The sequence below is a fragment of the Nicotiana tabacum genome, chromosome 1, assembly GCF_000715075.1.
Source record: "Nicotiana tabacum cultivar K326 chromosome 1, ASM71507v2, whole genome shotgun sequence".
NCBI classification, from domain to species: domain Eukaryota; kingdom Viridiplantae; phylum Streptophyta; class Magnoliopsida; order Solanales; family Solanaceae; genus Nicotiana; species Nicotiana tabacum.
The window spans coordinates 210352570-210367852 of record NC_134080.1 but is presented as its reverse complement, the minus strand read 5'-3'; positions in this window follow the sequence as shown (position 1 = coordinate 210367852).

Sequence of the window (15283 nt, the reverse complement as noted above, 5' to 3'; positions counted from 1 at the left end):
CCGACTCTATGACAAAAATTAAAATTTGACATTTTTGTCTATTTTTGCAAAATGGGAGGTTGGACCCAACGAGGGTTGCCTACGTATCTCACGCCCTGTGAGAATCAAACCGGCGTAGTTCACCCAACATAAACTAAACTTGTAAACAAAACTCCCTTCTTTTGTTTTTCAAATAAATAAAACTTAAAAAAAAGACAATTTTTTTTCATTTTTCAAAATTTCAGCAGGGTTTTGACACTACTTGGACACTGGTTTTATTTTTCTAAAAATAAGTAGTTATCTCCCTACACTGCTATTTTTCTTTTTCTCTTTTTCAAAATTTTTCAAAAATTTCCGATTTCAGAAGCCGGTCAGCATGCAGATCTGAAGCAAATAAATGTGCAAAACAAATAGGATGCAGCAGGATGGTCTTTTTTCATTTCAGGTTGCTTGTCCTAGACGGACCCAACCCCTGTGTTGAGTCCCCTAAGTCAAATGCAACATGATGAAAATAAACGTTCCTACTAGGGATCCGGCATGAAGTCAAGTTATTCTATGTTCAACTTGGGTATATGTTCTAGACAATGTACCCGAGCGGACAACTCGAGTTGAGGAAGGAGCTCCTTTCCGGGAACCAAAAGGCCAGCCGGCTTAAAAACTTTCCGAGCCTCTTTTATTTCAGGGTACGACACTAACAGAATAGGGAGTCTCAACCAGTAAGCACATCCCCGGAGGTGAGAAGAGAAGGTTTCGGCACAATTTATATGTACAGTTCAAATAATATCAAATCGGTAAAAAAAGCATCATTTTGCACATTTAAGCTCAATCATACGATAAAGCCAAATACAACAATTATTCTAAGCTCGAATTTCTAACCCTGAACCAGTGGTTCTAGGTTAAAAGTTATTTCCCCAGCAGAGTCACCAGAGCTGTCACACCTCCTTTTTACCCCGCGCCCCCGAGAAGGGGCGCAGAAGGGAGTTTTTCCAATTAAAGGACAATCGAAACGGGATTTATTTATTTATTTTAGAGTTGCCACTTGGGAGATTTATGGTATCCCAAGTCACCGGTTTTAATCCCGAATCGAGGAAAAGAATGACTCTGTATTACAGTCCGCAAACCAGAAATCCAGATAAGGAATTCTGTTAACCTGGGAGAAGGTGTTAGGCATTCCCGAGTTCTGTGGTTCTAGCACGGTCGCTCAACTGTCGTATTTAGCTTAATTATCTGATTTTATACAAATACGAACTTATGTGCAAATTTTAACTCTTTACTGCTTTTATTATTATTATTATTATTATTTTACAGAGAATTGCAACGTTGTGAAAATGTATCTCGAACCACGCCATAATCAATGTACCCGTGGTCGTCGACACACTTCGACTCCATTGAGATTTGGATTTGGGTCACATCAATGTACACCCGCATTTAAGAAAGCAAATTATTAAAGGCGCTCCTAAAGCGACTAGCACATTATTATTTTTTTAGAAGGCCGTGAAATCTTGCTAAAACGGCCCATCCAAATTCTAATTAATTATTAACCATTTATTGAGGGCCCCGCAGCTTGTGTTTTATTTGGCGAGGCTCGTATCATTTATTTTTAAAGGGCAATCCTAAAGAGACTACATTTCTATTAAGTTTGTCTCTAAAAGAAACGAGAAAAGTCTTAATTAATTACATGCTTGACAAGTAGTTATTGGATTACCGTAGATGATAACGGTAATTTACACTCGAACTCGTAAAAATGGAGAAATGTTTCGTGCCTTTATTCTATAAGTGAACTACTAAAGCTGAAATTACAAAATGCATACAAAATTGTCAAGATATTCAAAACAAACTGACCATTCTCCAAATTGATTTAAACTAACATTCCTAAAATTGATTTAAACTATTGGAATTAATGGCTAGGAAATGTTATCAACACGGATTCGAATATTGGCCTATATGCTGCCTAACGGAATCAAACACTGCCTATTTAAAATCTGCCTCAAATACAAAAGAAAGCTAGAGATGAAATATGACAACTAATCCCTTAACTTATTTGTTCATTCTATAAATTACATATTTAACTACATGGAATCTGTAATTGACAACTACAAACTATAGTTTGAAAACCAAATAGTTCCAGTTAAATACAAGACTACGTCATGCATTCCAGTTGAGTTATAAGACTAAACTATATAAATACTTGTCACATATCTTATTAAACTATAGATACAACACTAATTCATCAAACACCCTAGCATTTCATTTCACTTTCACATCTCACAGCCACATCAGTATTGATTCGAAAGTGTACCTGGTATTGAGATAAAAGAAGAGGAAGATGAGAAATCAGCAGGGCAGTAACAGTGCAGCAACAGCAACAACAACAACAACCAGTAACAACCAGCATCGAGAAACCAGTGACATATTTAAAATCAAGCAAAACATCCAGCAATAACCAGTGAAGTAGTAGCAAATACCTAAGTAGTAACCCAAGAAGAAAAAACCCACTTGAGACCCTAGCAATACCAAATGCAATCACAGGCAGCAACAGAATGGACCAGACATATGTGGTAGTTTTCTGGTTTTCAAACACTCAAAGAAAAGAAGCTTGAAGCTTCAATGATACAGTAGCAAACTAGCACTGATTTTTAATAGAGGAAGAAAGACTTCACTTTTTAGTTTTTTATCTCTCAACCCTCTCTTTTAACTTTCTCCAATTGCTGAACTTTTAGGTGTTAAAAATTCAGCCTATTCAACTCTAAAAATTACTGAATTCTGATGATAAAATCCAGCAGGTTTTTAACTTGAACTATGAATGTTTTTCCTTTCTTCAAAGTTCAGCTTCCATTCACTCTTAAACTCTCAAAGAGAAATTGAATATTTTAGCTTTCAAAATATTGTCTAAGACTTCCTGAAGAACTGATTTCCTTTTTAGTATTTTTCAGAAGATGTTTTTTTTTAGTTTTCTCCCCTTCCTATAGACCTCCCTCTGCCTTCTTATACAGACTTGTCCTCCTTTGTCACTTACTGCCCGACCCCCTTTCTCCCACTAAATCTGAAATTTTTCACTTAAAATCCACTAAGGAAAACTTTTCCTTAATTTCAACCCCCCTCCCCCATTCTCTTTTGTTCCCCATTACCATATTAATTTATAGACACCAACCTCCCACTAACAAAACACTAACATTAACATATTATTCTAACTATTTCATTCCCAAATCACCCATGAAACCCCTTAATATTACTGCCCCCCTAATACAACTATTCAAATATATTAAAACTTTTGATTCTAAAATCTGCTCAACTATCAATTAACCAAAACTAATTTGATTAATAGCTATAACCAATTCCAGCTAGTAATTTAAGATAGAAAAATATATCAAATACAAGAGTTTCAGTGATTGAGAACAATGCTTATAATCAAACATAATCTTAATTAATCAGACAACTAACAATTGAAAAACTATAAACAACAGAATGCCAAATGATTCAAACTATACGAACGACCTAATCAATGAAGCTTAATTAATCGATTACATATTACAATTGACACTAAACAATTAGAAACAGAGAATCAGGCAATTCACAGGTAATTTCAGTGGTATTGACAGAAACAGGGACTAACAGGAAACTAATTAATCGACGCAACTTATTAAACGATTATACATACACAATTGGTACCAACAAACAGAATCAAACATACAAACAGGGTGATTCATGGCTTTGGACAAAACAGGGGACTTATGAAACTAATTATTCGACGACATTAATCAAATCGAATATGTAGTTTATAACAGGTATAATTAATCAACAAACAGAAAAATCGACCAAATAAAAAGGTCACTGGAGATGAGAAGATGAATTTATAAAGAATGGAAAATCAACAAAACTAAACTAAACAGATACACAGATAAAAAACATTAACACAGAACAAGGGAAAAAGAAAAATACATCAAAACATCATAACTATACGGACCCAGGCTCGAACTCGGACTCGGACACTTTGAGGTCGAACAGACCTTAGTCGAAGTGTTCTCAACTGAGAACACTTCGATTAAGGTCGATTAGACCCCAATCCTCACTTAATTTGGACGGATTCCATGATTTGGAATTTCTAGGGTTCTTGGTTTTCGATTTAGGGTTCGAATGTTTCTAGGCAGATTTGAATGGAACGAAAGTCATTTATAGTATGAGGGAGGTCTGGGGGTTGCCTAGTATGAATTTGGAGTAGATTGGGGTAGGTTCATGTTTGGCTCGAATCTTCAAATGAAGATTCGAGGAGTTTCAGGAAGATTCGAGCCAGATGGTTACTGGATCTGCAACAAGGGTGGTCAGATGGCTTAGGGGTGTTAATTTGGTAGTCATCAGAAGAGGTGAGGTTTCAGGCGGACTCTTTGATTGAAGATTCGAAACGTTGGGTATAGATTCGAGGAAAACTGATACCCGATCTGGAAAGAAGATGTCGTGGGGAGGCTATGGTGTAATTTTGGGCGTGTTTGGACCACCGGAACTGCCGTGAGGCGATTTCCGGTGGGCAGAGGACGGTGGTTGAAGGTAGAGGACATGTCTGGTCTCTGAAGATCAAAGATGAAGGTGGAAATGGGGGGTATGGCTTTGGGTGCGTGGGATAAGGAATTGGCCTTATATACGGAGGGGTTGTTTCAATCTTGGCCATTAGATCAATTAAGATCAACGGCCAGGATCAAGGGGGTTAAACTATACGGCGTCGTCTAGTTTAAACATGGGGGGTCGGGCTTAACTGGGTAATGGGTCAGGGGTCGGGTTTGGTCACAACTTTGGGACCGTTTGATCAGCTGAGATCAACGGTCCAGATTGAGACGCATGAAACGACGTCTTTTGATAGAGGCTGGAGCCGGGTTGGATTGGGGGGTGACATTGGGCCTGGGTTGTTTTGTTGTAAAGCTGGCCCAATCCGAAATTTCTTTCTTCTTTCTTTTATTTTATTTTTTTTCTTTTAAAAACTAAAATTCTAAGTTTTATTATAAATTAAATTAACTTATTAAAATACTAATTAGCTCTTAATAATAATTATCAAACATGATTTAGTACCAATTAAAATATAAGATCACACTATTAGACCTTAAATGCCTAAAATGCAAAGGACATTATTTTTGTGATTTTATTCTTAACTTAACAAATAAACAGGCACGAATGAATGCAAACAATACAAAAATTCACAACAATTTCAAATAACACAAAATTTATTTCATTTTGAATTTTCTGGGAGTAGTTCTCATAGGGCAAAAATCACGTGCTCACATGTATAGATTATCGGCAGTTGAACAAGGTCACAATCAAGAATAAGTATCCATTGCCGAGGATTGAGGATTTGTTTGATCAACTTTAGGGTGCCAAGGTGTTTTCGAAGATTGATTTGAGATCTGGCTACCATCAGTTGAGTATTAGGGCATCCGATGTCCCTAAGACAGTTTTCGCACTCGGGATAAGCATTATGAGTTCTTAGTGATGTCATTTCCGTTGAAAAATACCCCAGCAGCTTTCATGGATTTGATGAATCGAGTGTTCAAGCCTTATTTGGATTCCTTCGTGAATGTCTTCATTGATGATATTTTGATCTATTCCCGCAACCGAGAGAAGCACGAGCAGCATCTTCGAGTCATTCTTCATACTTTGAGGGATAGTCAGTTCTATGCCAACTTTTCAAAGTGTGAGTTTTGGTTTAGTTCGGCTGCATTCTTCGGTCATGTCGTATCAGCAGAGGGTATTCAAGTGGCTCCTAAGAAGATTGCGGTAGTCAAGGACTGACCTAGACCCACATCAACTACAGAGATCCGGATTTTCTTGGGGTTGACGGGTTATTACCGTCCGTTTATGGAGTGGTTTTCATCTATTATAGCCCCGATGACCAGGTTGACCTAGAAGGGTTCGATTGAGTGTGAGGCGAGCTTTCAGAAGCTCAAGATAGCTTTGACTACAGCGCCAGTGTTGGTTTTGCCCACAGGTTTAGAGCCATATACAGTATATTATGATGCATCGCTTATTGGACTTGGTGCGGTGTTGATGCAGAATGACAAGGTTATTGCCTATGATTTACGACAGCTGAAGATCCACAAGAAGAATTATCCAGTTCATGATTTGGAGTTAGCAGCCATTGTTCACGCACTGAAGATTTGGAAGCATTATTTGTATGGTGTGTCATATGAGGTGTCCACGGATCACAAGAATTTGCAACACTTATTCAAGTAGAAGCAGTTAAATTTGAGGCAGATGAGATGGTTGGAGCTATTGAAAGACTATAATATCACCATCTTGTAACATCCGGTAAAGGCCAATGTAGTGGCTGATACATTGAGTAGGAAGTCAGCCAGTATGGGCAGCCTTGCATATATTTCAGTCAGTGAGAGACCGCTTGCTTTAGATGTTCAGGCTTTAGCCAATCGGTTCGTGAGGTTGGATGTTTTGGAGCCTAGTCGTTTTCTAGCTTACACAACCGCTCGTTCTTCATTATTTGAGTGTATACTAGATCGGTAGTATGATGATCCTCATTTGCTTGTCCTTAGAGACACATTGTGGCACGGAGATGCCAAGCGGGTTACAGTTGGAGATGATGGAGTTCTGAGGATGCAGGGTTGTATTTGTGTGCCTAATGTGGATGGACTGCATGAGTTGATTTTAGAGAAGGCACATAGTTCCCGGTATTCTATTAAGACGAGCGCCACTAAGATGTATCAGGACTTGCGGCAGCATTATTGGTGGAGAAGGATGAAGAAATACATTGTTGCATATATGGCTCGGTATTTGAATTGTCAACAGGTAAAGTACGAGCATTAGAGACTTGGTGGTTTATTTCAGAAGATTAAGATTCCTGAGTGGAAGTGGGAGCGGATCACTATGGATTTCGTTGTTGGACTCCCACAGACTCAGAAGAAGTTCGATGCAGTGTTGGTTATTGTGGATAGAGCGCATTTCATTCCTGTGGAAGCTTCCTATTCTTCGGAGCGGTTGGCTGATATCTATATCCGAGAGATTGTTTGTTTTCATGGTATGCCTGTGTCAATCATTTCTGACTAAGGTACGCAGTTTACCTCACATTTTTGGAGGGCAGTTCAGCGTGAGTTGAGCACACAGGTTAAGTTGAGCACAACATTTCATTCCTAGATTGACGGATAGTCCGAGTGTACTATTCAAATTTTGGAGGATATGCTCCGAGCTTGTGTTATGGACTTTAGAGGTTCGTGGGATCAATTTTTGCCTTTAGTAGAGTTTGCCTACAACAACAGCTATTAGTCAAGCATTCAGATGTCTCCCTATGAGGCATTATATGGTAGACGGTGTCGGTCTCCAGTTGGATGGTTTAAGTCGGTAGAGGCTCGGTTGTTGGGTACAGAGTTAGTTCAGTATGCCTTAGATAAAGCTAAGATCATTCAGGATAGTTTTCGTACAGCTCAGTCCAGGTAGAAAAGTTATGTCGACCGCAAGGTTAGTGATGTGGCATTGATGGTCGGAGAGTGGGTGTTGCTCCGAGTGTCTCCCATGAAAGGCATGATGAGATTTGGGAAGAAGGCCAAGATAAACCCTAGGTTCATTGGTCCTTTTGAGATTCTTGATCGAATGGGAGAGGTGGCTTACAGACTTGAGTTACCGCCGAGTTTATTAGCGGTGCACCTAGTGTTTTATGTGTCCATGCTTCGGAAGTATCACGATGATCCATCCACATGTTAGACTTCAGCACTGTCCAGTTGGACAAGGATCTGACCTATAAGGAGGAGCCGATAACCATTCTGGACGGGCAGGTTCGTCAGTTGCGATCGAAGAGTTACCCTTCTGTTCATGTTCAGTGGAGAGGTCAGCCTGCCGAGGCAGCTACCTGGGAGTCTGAGTCCGATATGCGGAGCCAATATCCTCATCTTTTCCCTGACTCAGGTACTTCTTTTCTATGTTTGTTCGAGGAGGAACAGTTTATTTAAAGGTGGAGAATGTGATGACCCAAGAGGTCATCACTTGTTTTAAAAGTAAATTTTGTATTTTGAGGCCTTAAAAACCTATTTTTATCTCACCTCAATTTGTGTGTGCGGTCAGGGCATATATCCAGAACGCTTTTATGTGGAAATTTGATAAAAATGTTAATTTGGCCTTTGAAATTGAATTTAAGTTGACTTCGGTCAATATTTTAGGTATACGGACCCAGACCTGTGATTTAACGGTCCTAGAGGGTCCGTAGAAAAATATGGGACTTGGGCATAGGCCCAGAATTGAATTTCGAGGTCCCAAGCTCGAGAAATGAATTTTTGAAGAAAGTTATTTAACTGAAATTTTAAGAGTTTTTGAAAATTTAAATGTATTTGAAATTGATGGTATCATACCTGTATTTTCTGTTTCAGAGCCCGGTACATGTCTTATATGGTATTTAGGTTGAGCTTATAAAATTTGGTAAGAAACGGACTTGATATGACGTGAATTGGACCCTCGGTTGTTAAAATTTGAACTTAAGAGTTCTTGAGATCTTTCTTTGATTTCGATGCTAAATTCGTTGTTAAAAGTGTTAATTTGGCGATTTGATCACACGAGTAAGTCCATATGATATTTTTGAATTAGTATGCATGTTTGGTTTGGAGCCCCGAGGGCTCGGGTGAGTTTTCGTAGGCCACGGGATGTTTTTACACTTACAAAAGTTGCAGGTTTTGCTGTCTCAGGTGCTTAGTGATTTCCCTCTTCACGTTTGCATGGCTTCGCTCGCGAATGCGTAAGGTAATTCCCTCAGGTGTCAATTTTTTCTTCGCGAACACAGAGCTCAGGACGTGAATGCGAAGCTTTGAGGGGAGTTACTCTTCGCGAACGCATTCAGGCTCACGCGAACACATAGGGTTAGCGGGCCTGGGGGAGGGAGTTCAATTTGTTCTACGCGAACGCGGCCCTTTGACCGCGAATGCGAAGGCTTGAGGAGCTAAAGCTCCGAGAATGTGGGGAACCCAACACGAACGCGAAGGTCATATGAGCCTGACCCATCGCAAACGCGGCAGGCCTATCGCGAACGCGATGAAGGCCTGGCCAGTCTTTTAAAAACAGTAGCAAAAACGGGCAGAACCCATTTAGTCCATATTTTCGAACTCCCAAGACTTAGAGGTGATTTTCTTCTCATAAATTCATTCCCAAAGTGTTAGTAATCAATTCTATACTTTACTCTATCAATTACCCAACTATTTTCATCACTTTTTAATCAAATATTAAGAGTTTTCATGGTAGAAATTGAGAATTTGGGTAGAGTTATGGCTTTTTGAATAATTGAAATTTAGACCTCATTTTGGGGTCAGATTTCATAACTAATTGCATATTTGGGCTCATGGGTGAATGGGCGATTGGGTTTTGGTCCGAACCTCGAGTTTTGACCAAGCGAGCCTGGGGTCGATTTTTGATTTTTTGGGAAGAATGATAGAAAACCTATAATTTAGCATTGGGGTTGAATTCTTTAGCATTTATTGATGTTGTTAAATTAATTTGGGCTAGATACGAGTAAATTGGATTCGAATTCTAAAGGAAAAGCAGTGTTTGAGGCTTCATTGGCCGTGAAAGTTCGAGGTAAATGTTTGGTCTAACCTTAGCTTGAGGGAATATGTATTGTGCTTTAGTTTCTATGTGCTAATGTAGTGTACGACGTATAAGTGTGGTGACGAGTATCTATATGTTGTTGTCAAGCATGCCCGTGAGTCTTAAATTGTAATCATTGTGTTTTAATAAGTACTACAAATGCCTAAGTCATTGATTCTTCGTGTTGGGCAAGAATTATGATTATTCTCGTGGTATTTATTTATTGTTGAGTATTGGTTCCAGTTGAGTTTTCATTTGTGAAGTTAAACGTTGGTACAAGTTTGGTTATAGCAGATTCCCTTGCCAGAACGTATTTAATTCTTACTATTGGTTCCCTTGCCGGGATGTGTTTATTCTCGTTGTTGATTCCCTTGCCGGGATATTGTTGTTTCTATATTTTTCCTTTGTCGGGATTCTGTTATGATTGGTGTTGAATTGTATATCTGGATCGGATTGCAAGTAGTAACAATATTATATGAGATCGGGTTGCACGCAGCAATAATATTATATGGGATAGGGTTGCACGCCGCAATATGGAGTAATAAGGGAGTACATGAGGGGTCGGGTTGCACGCCGTAACAGTGATATATGATTGGATCGGGTTGCACGTTGCAACAGTGATATATGATTGGATCGGGTTGCACGCCACAACAGTGTTATATGAATTGGATCAGGTTGCGCACCGCAACAATAAATAATAAAAGTGGATATTGATTTGTTACTGTTTCCTTATTCTTATTGATGCGAACTTTAAAACGTTCTTTATGTTCTGTCTCCTGAGTTAGTGTTGGTACTTGATATCCCCACCACAACATGTTCCCATTCCCATCTTTAACTGCTAGTTCTCGTTATTATTACTTGTCGTATATGCTTTAACTGCACAGGTTTAGTTGGTAGACTTGTCCTAGCCTCGCCATTGCTTTACTGAGGTTAGACTCGACACTTACCAGCACATGGGGTCGGTTGTGTTGATACTACACTCTGCACTGTGTGCAGATCCCGGTGCTGGAGCTTTTGGTCTACAGTGAGGTTGCTGCCTTCAGTCCAGTGGCGGAGACCTGAGGTAGTTCTGTAGGCATCTGTGGGCCTTGGTGTGCCCTTCTATCTTTCCATTATGTTTATTTTATGTATTTCAGAGACAGATTTGTATTTAACTTTCAGACCATTGTTTGTAGTATTTGTAGATAGTCTGTGATATTGTGACACCAGTTCTGGGTAGAGATGTATTTTGTAATTTTCGTACTAGTAATTGGATAAGTTATCATATTTCGTCTTCTGCATTTCTTTAATTATTATTATTATTCCGCTATTGATCGGATGTTGATTTAAAATTGTTAAAAGGTTAAGAAAGAGGTTAATAAATCTATAATACTCGAATTACCTAGCTTTCACGTGTAGGCTCCATCATGACTCATGAGGGTGGGAAATATGGGTCATGACACTAAGGCCTGAGGTTCGTTGGCCATTTTTCCTGATTACTCAATTCTGCATCTCCCCTGCCTACTGAATAGACCAATTGGCTTGTGTAAATAACTATTTTCCTGGATCCTTTGATCAACTATGGTTGTTGGGTTTGGTCCAAGTTCTCTTGTGGCTTCTAGGCTATGTTGATATTTGTGTGGAGACAAAATCGAAGGCCTGGCTGGGCTGGGTACATTTTGGGTCTGTCTTAGGCCTACTATAGTTATTTGTACCACTTTGTAATTTATTTCATTATTGGGCCTATAACAATTTTGTAATAACAATTGGGGTATTAGTGAAAATTGAGAAAACAAGTCTATTCTAATGTTTCCATGAAAGGGTAGAAATACTGCCTATAGGATCTGAGTGTTTAATTTTGCTCAACATGCTCTATTTCTATGTATTTGATAGATAACATGCTTATAGGACATAAATATTTCATCTTTTCACATGTTCCATTCCCACACGTTGTTATCTGCCTATTATGTTACAACATGGTTATTATTTGTTCAAATTGCTTTATGTTAGATATCATGCATATAGGATCACATTGAATAATAAATACTTGCTCTTCATAGTATTTGCGTAGATATCACGCCTATAAGAATATAATTTAATTGGCTACTATTACTGTTATTCCCATCATATTGCTCACCTAGAAATCATGCCTATAAGGATAAAAGGATAAAGAATCAGTCTGAACGGCCAATTCTTAGAAATCCTACCTATAGGATCATGTTGCTCGCCTAGAAACTATGCTGATAAAGTCAATGCTGGCAATTTTGAACGATCAAACTATTTCACTGCCTTATTTTGTAAGAGATTTAGAAAGCATGCCTATAGGATTTGTAATATTTACGATCTGCAAATTTGTTGTTCTAAGAAAGCAACACTGCCTGTATGTTTAAAATTCAAAATCACATAGAAGCCATGACTATAGGATTTAAAGACTCTATTTCGTCTTAGTTCTGAAATTAGCCTACTGCCTCATTATGAACCTGTTAGCGTACATTTGTTGTTTACATGTAGAGGCTAACTTGGTCTATGTATTGCCTTTATGTGTAGTCCTATATGTTTTGAATGTCGCTTAGATTTATTATTTTTGAGCAACATAAGTAAAGTCTTGAACTATCCAAATAGTTGGTCCAAAGCCTCCTGGGCCATAGGCATGGGTCGGGTAGTGCACGCATAAGGAACGATTTAGAATTAGTTAGTGCGCTCTAGGTAACAAATATAAAGATGGTAATCAGGCAGCAGGAGATGATAGTTTGTGCCCACTGAATAATACGAGTAACACCCTATCTCGAAAGAGTTATGAAGTACTATTTATGTTGCACGGGGCGATCCTTTAGGCTAAATAACTTAGGATCTCCTATCTCATCTTGTCTCTAAATCAAGTGTTTGTATTTATTCCAAGTCTTTGATAATAAAACTGCCCAAACTTCTTATTCTTCTATCTATATTTATTTATCTAACTAATTCATATAATTGAAGTTCGGTCGGGACCCACAGTTGTGGACCTCGAAAAATGCCTAACACCTTTTTTTCGAGGTAATTTGAGCCCTTACCCAATCTTTGGTGGCGCAAACTAGTTGAACCTGAGTCATATGCAAATAGGTGCCCTAACATACCTTAAACCCGTTAGGTGGTGACTCTCCTCTTTTAACACCTCCTTAAAAGAGTTATCACATGTCAAAACCCGATTTCGCAAGAAAAAGGGGCGCAACACCAGGTACCTTTTTATGTTCGATCGAGGACAAATGTTTATTTTAGAGGTGGAAAATGTGATTACCTGATAGGTTATTTTGAGTTTTAGCCTTTATTTCTGTGTTCCGAGACCTCGAATAGCTCCATTTAGCGTCCTCGATGTAGGTGCACAGTCCGTATCTTTTTCCAGAAATTTGTATGTGAAAATTTGAATTTCAACCTTAAAAATAATTTTAGTAGACTACAATCAACATTGTGTAAACAGACCTAGATCAGTGTTTTGATGGTCTCGGTGGATCTGTATCGTGATTTAGGACTTAGGTGTTTTCCCATAATCGGATTCGGAAGTCCCAAACTTAATTTAACGTGATTTGTTGAAAACTAGTAATTTGAAAGCTTAAAGAACTCCTAAGTTTGACCATAGATTGTTTCTACCGGATTCGAATTTTCGATTCCGGAACTCGGAATAGGTTCATTTCACTATGTATGACTTCTCTGTAAAATTTGGTGCAAAACGAAGTTAATTTGACATGATTTGGACGTCCAATTGTAAATTTGAAAGTTCTTAATCTATGCTTGTTCATGGTAGAAATTACGGATTTAGGTAAAAATTAGGGATTTAGGTAGAAATTGGGGATTTTGAGAAATTGAGTTTAGACCCAAATTGAGGTCGGATTCCAAAACTAATCACATAATTGGGCTCAACAGTGGATGGATAATTGGGTCTTAGTTCGAATCTCGAATTTTGACCAAGCGGGCCCGGGGTTGACTTTGGTGACTTTTTTTAAAATCAAATAAATATTGAATATTTTTCATTTATGGGTAGTTTCTAAAGCTTATTTTGAATTATTTGAACTATATTAAGTTAGATTCAATTGGTTTGGAGGCAAACTTAGAGGAAAGGTCCTAGTTGAACTTTGATTTGATTACGGAGCGAGGTAAGTATTGGGACTAACCTTGATTTGAGGGAATTAGGAACCCTTGAACTATATGTTATTTGAATTATGTGTGTAATAGCATCTATGTGAGGTGACAAGTGTATATAAGCCGTCAAAATAATTGTTTTCATGTCTCCTCATATTTCATGAATTATCTCATTCCATGTCTTAACTGTTACATGCTCTAATTGTTTTCTATGTCGTGATTTGTTACTTGTCATTAATTATTTTTGTATTAAATTATTCGTCCCTTCCATGACTCCGTGATTAATTTTTACTTTCCTTAATTGTCTTACTTGCGCACCTAAATTGTCACGTACTTCTTCACTTGTCTTGTTGCTTTTATATTATTTGTAGCATTCTTTTGATTAGTATGTGGTTCCTTTATTTCTTTGCTTCATATCCTTTGGTTGTAGAGATTTTCTTGTACATTGAGCTATTGGATTGATTACATTTATTGAAATTATTTGTGGATCGGATTACACGTTGCAATGATATATGATATGGTGGAATAAGAGAGGATTCTGACATTGATTCTTATGATATGGTGGGATCGGGTTGCGCGCCACAACGGTTGTGTATGTAATACTTGGTATTGATAAATGATGATATGGTGTAATAAGGGAGGATTATGACATTTGATTATGTGATATGATGGAATCGGGTTGCACGCCGCAATAGATTTTATATGTGATTCTTGATATTGCTAAGTGATGTTATTGTGAAATAAGGGAGAATTGTGTGTATACGGTGGGATCGGATTGCGTGCCGCAACGGATTGTGCATGTTGTACTCATTGTTGTTATTGTGTTGGTTTCTAGCATTTTTATATGAAATCATGAGGTCTGTTATTCTAGGTTCCCTGATTGCGAGGATTGAGTTCTTTTCCATAGATTAACTGCCTTACTTTCATTTACTTCTTTCATTCTCTGTTATTATTATCATACTATGTACAGGTTATCGTAAGTAGCGTGCCTAGCCTCGTCAGTACTTCGTCGAGGTTAGGCTCAACACTTACAGAGTATTTGGGGTCGATTGTACTCATATTATACTCTACACTTCTTGTGCAAATTTCGGAGTGGGTCCTAGGGGCATTTGATAGATTTGCTCGGGTCTAGTTCTTGACTGATAATTGATGTATAATTTCACAGCGTTCGCAGCCATGAAGTCCCCTTCTATGTTACCTTAGTTATTTTTTACAATGCAGATAGTTATGCTTTCATTTAGACTATTATTTGTAATACTCTAGGCGCTCATGTATTCGTGACACCAGTTCTGGGATTTGTATTTGGATACCATCGTTTATCAATTTAATTACCCTATTTCAGTTTATTTAGCTTATTATTTTCTGTCACGACCTCAGTTCGCCCTTCATGAACCGTCGTGGCGGACCCCGATTCACCCTTCGTGAATCGTCGTGACAGACCCTGGTTCACCCTCCGTGAACCGTCGTGACGACACCTAGTCCTACGACTAGGTAAGCCTAAATTACGGAAAATAAACCAAGTTGCGGAAGTAAAACAATTTAAAACGGGATTAAAATAATAAAACAGTATTTAAAAGTGTTGCTCGGTATATACAACACAACGTTATCATAATCAAGTACACTATCCCAAAACCCAAAAACTCACGGAACCACAAGC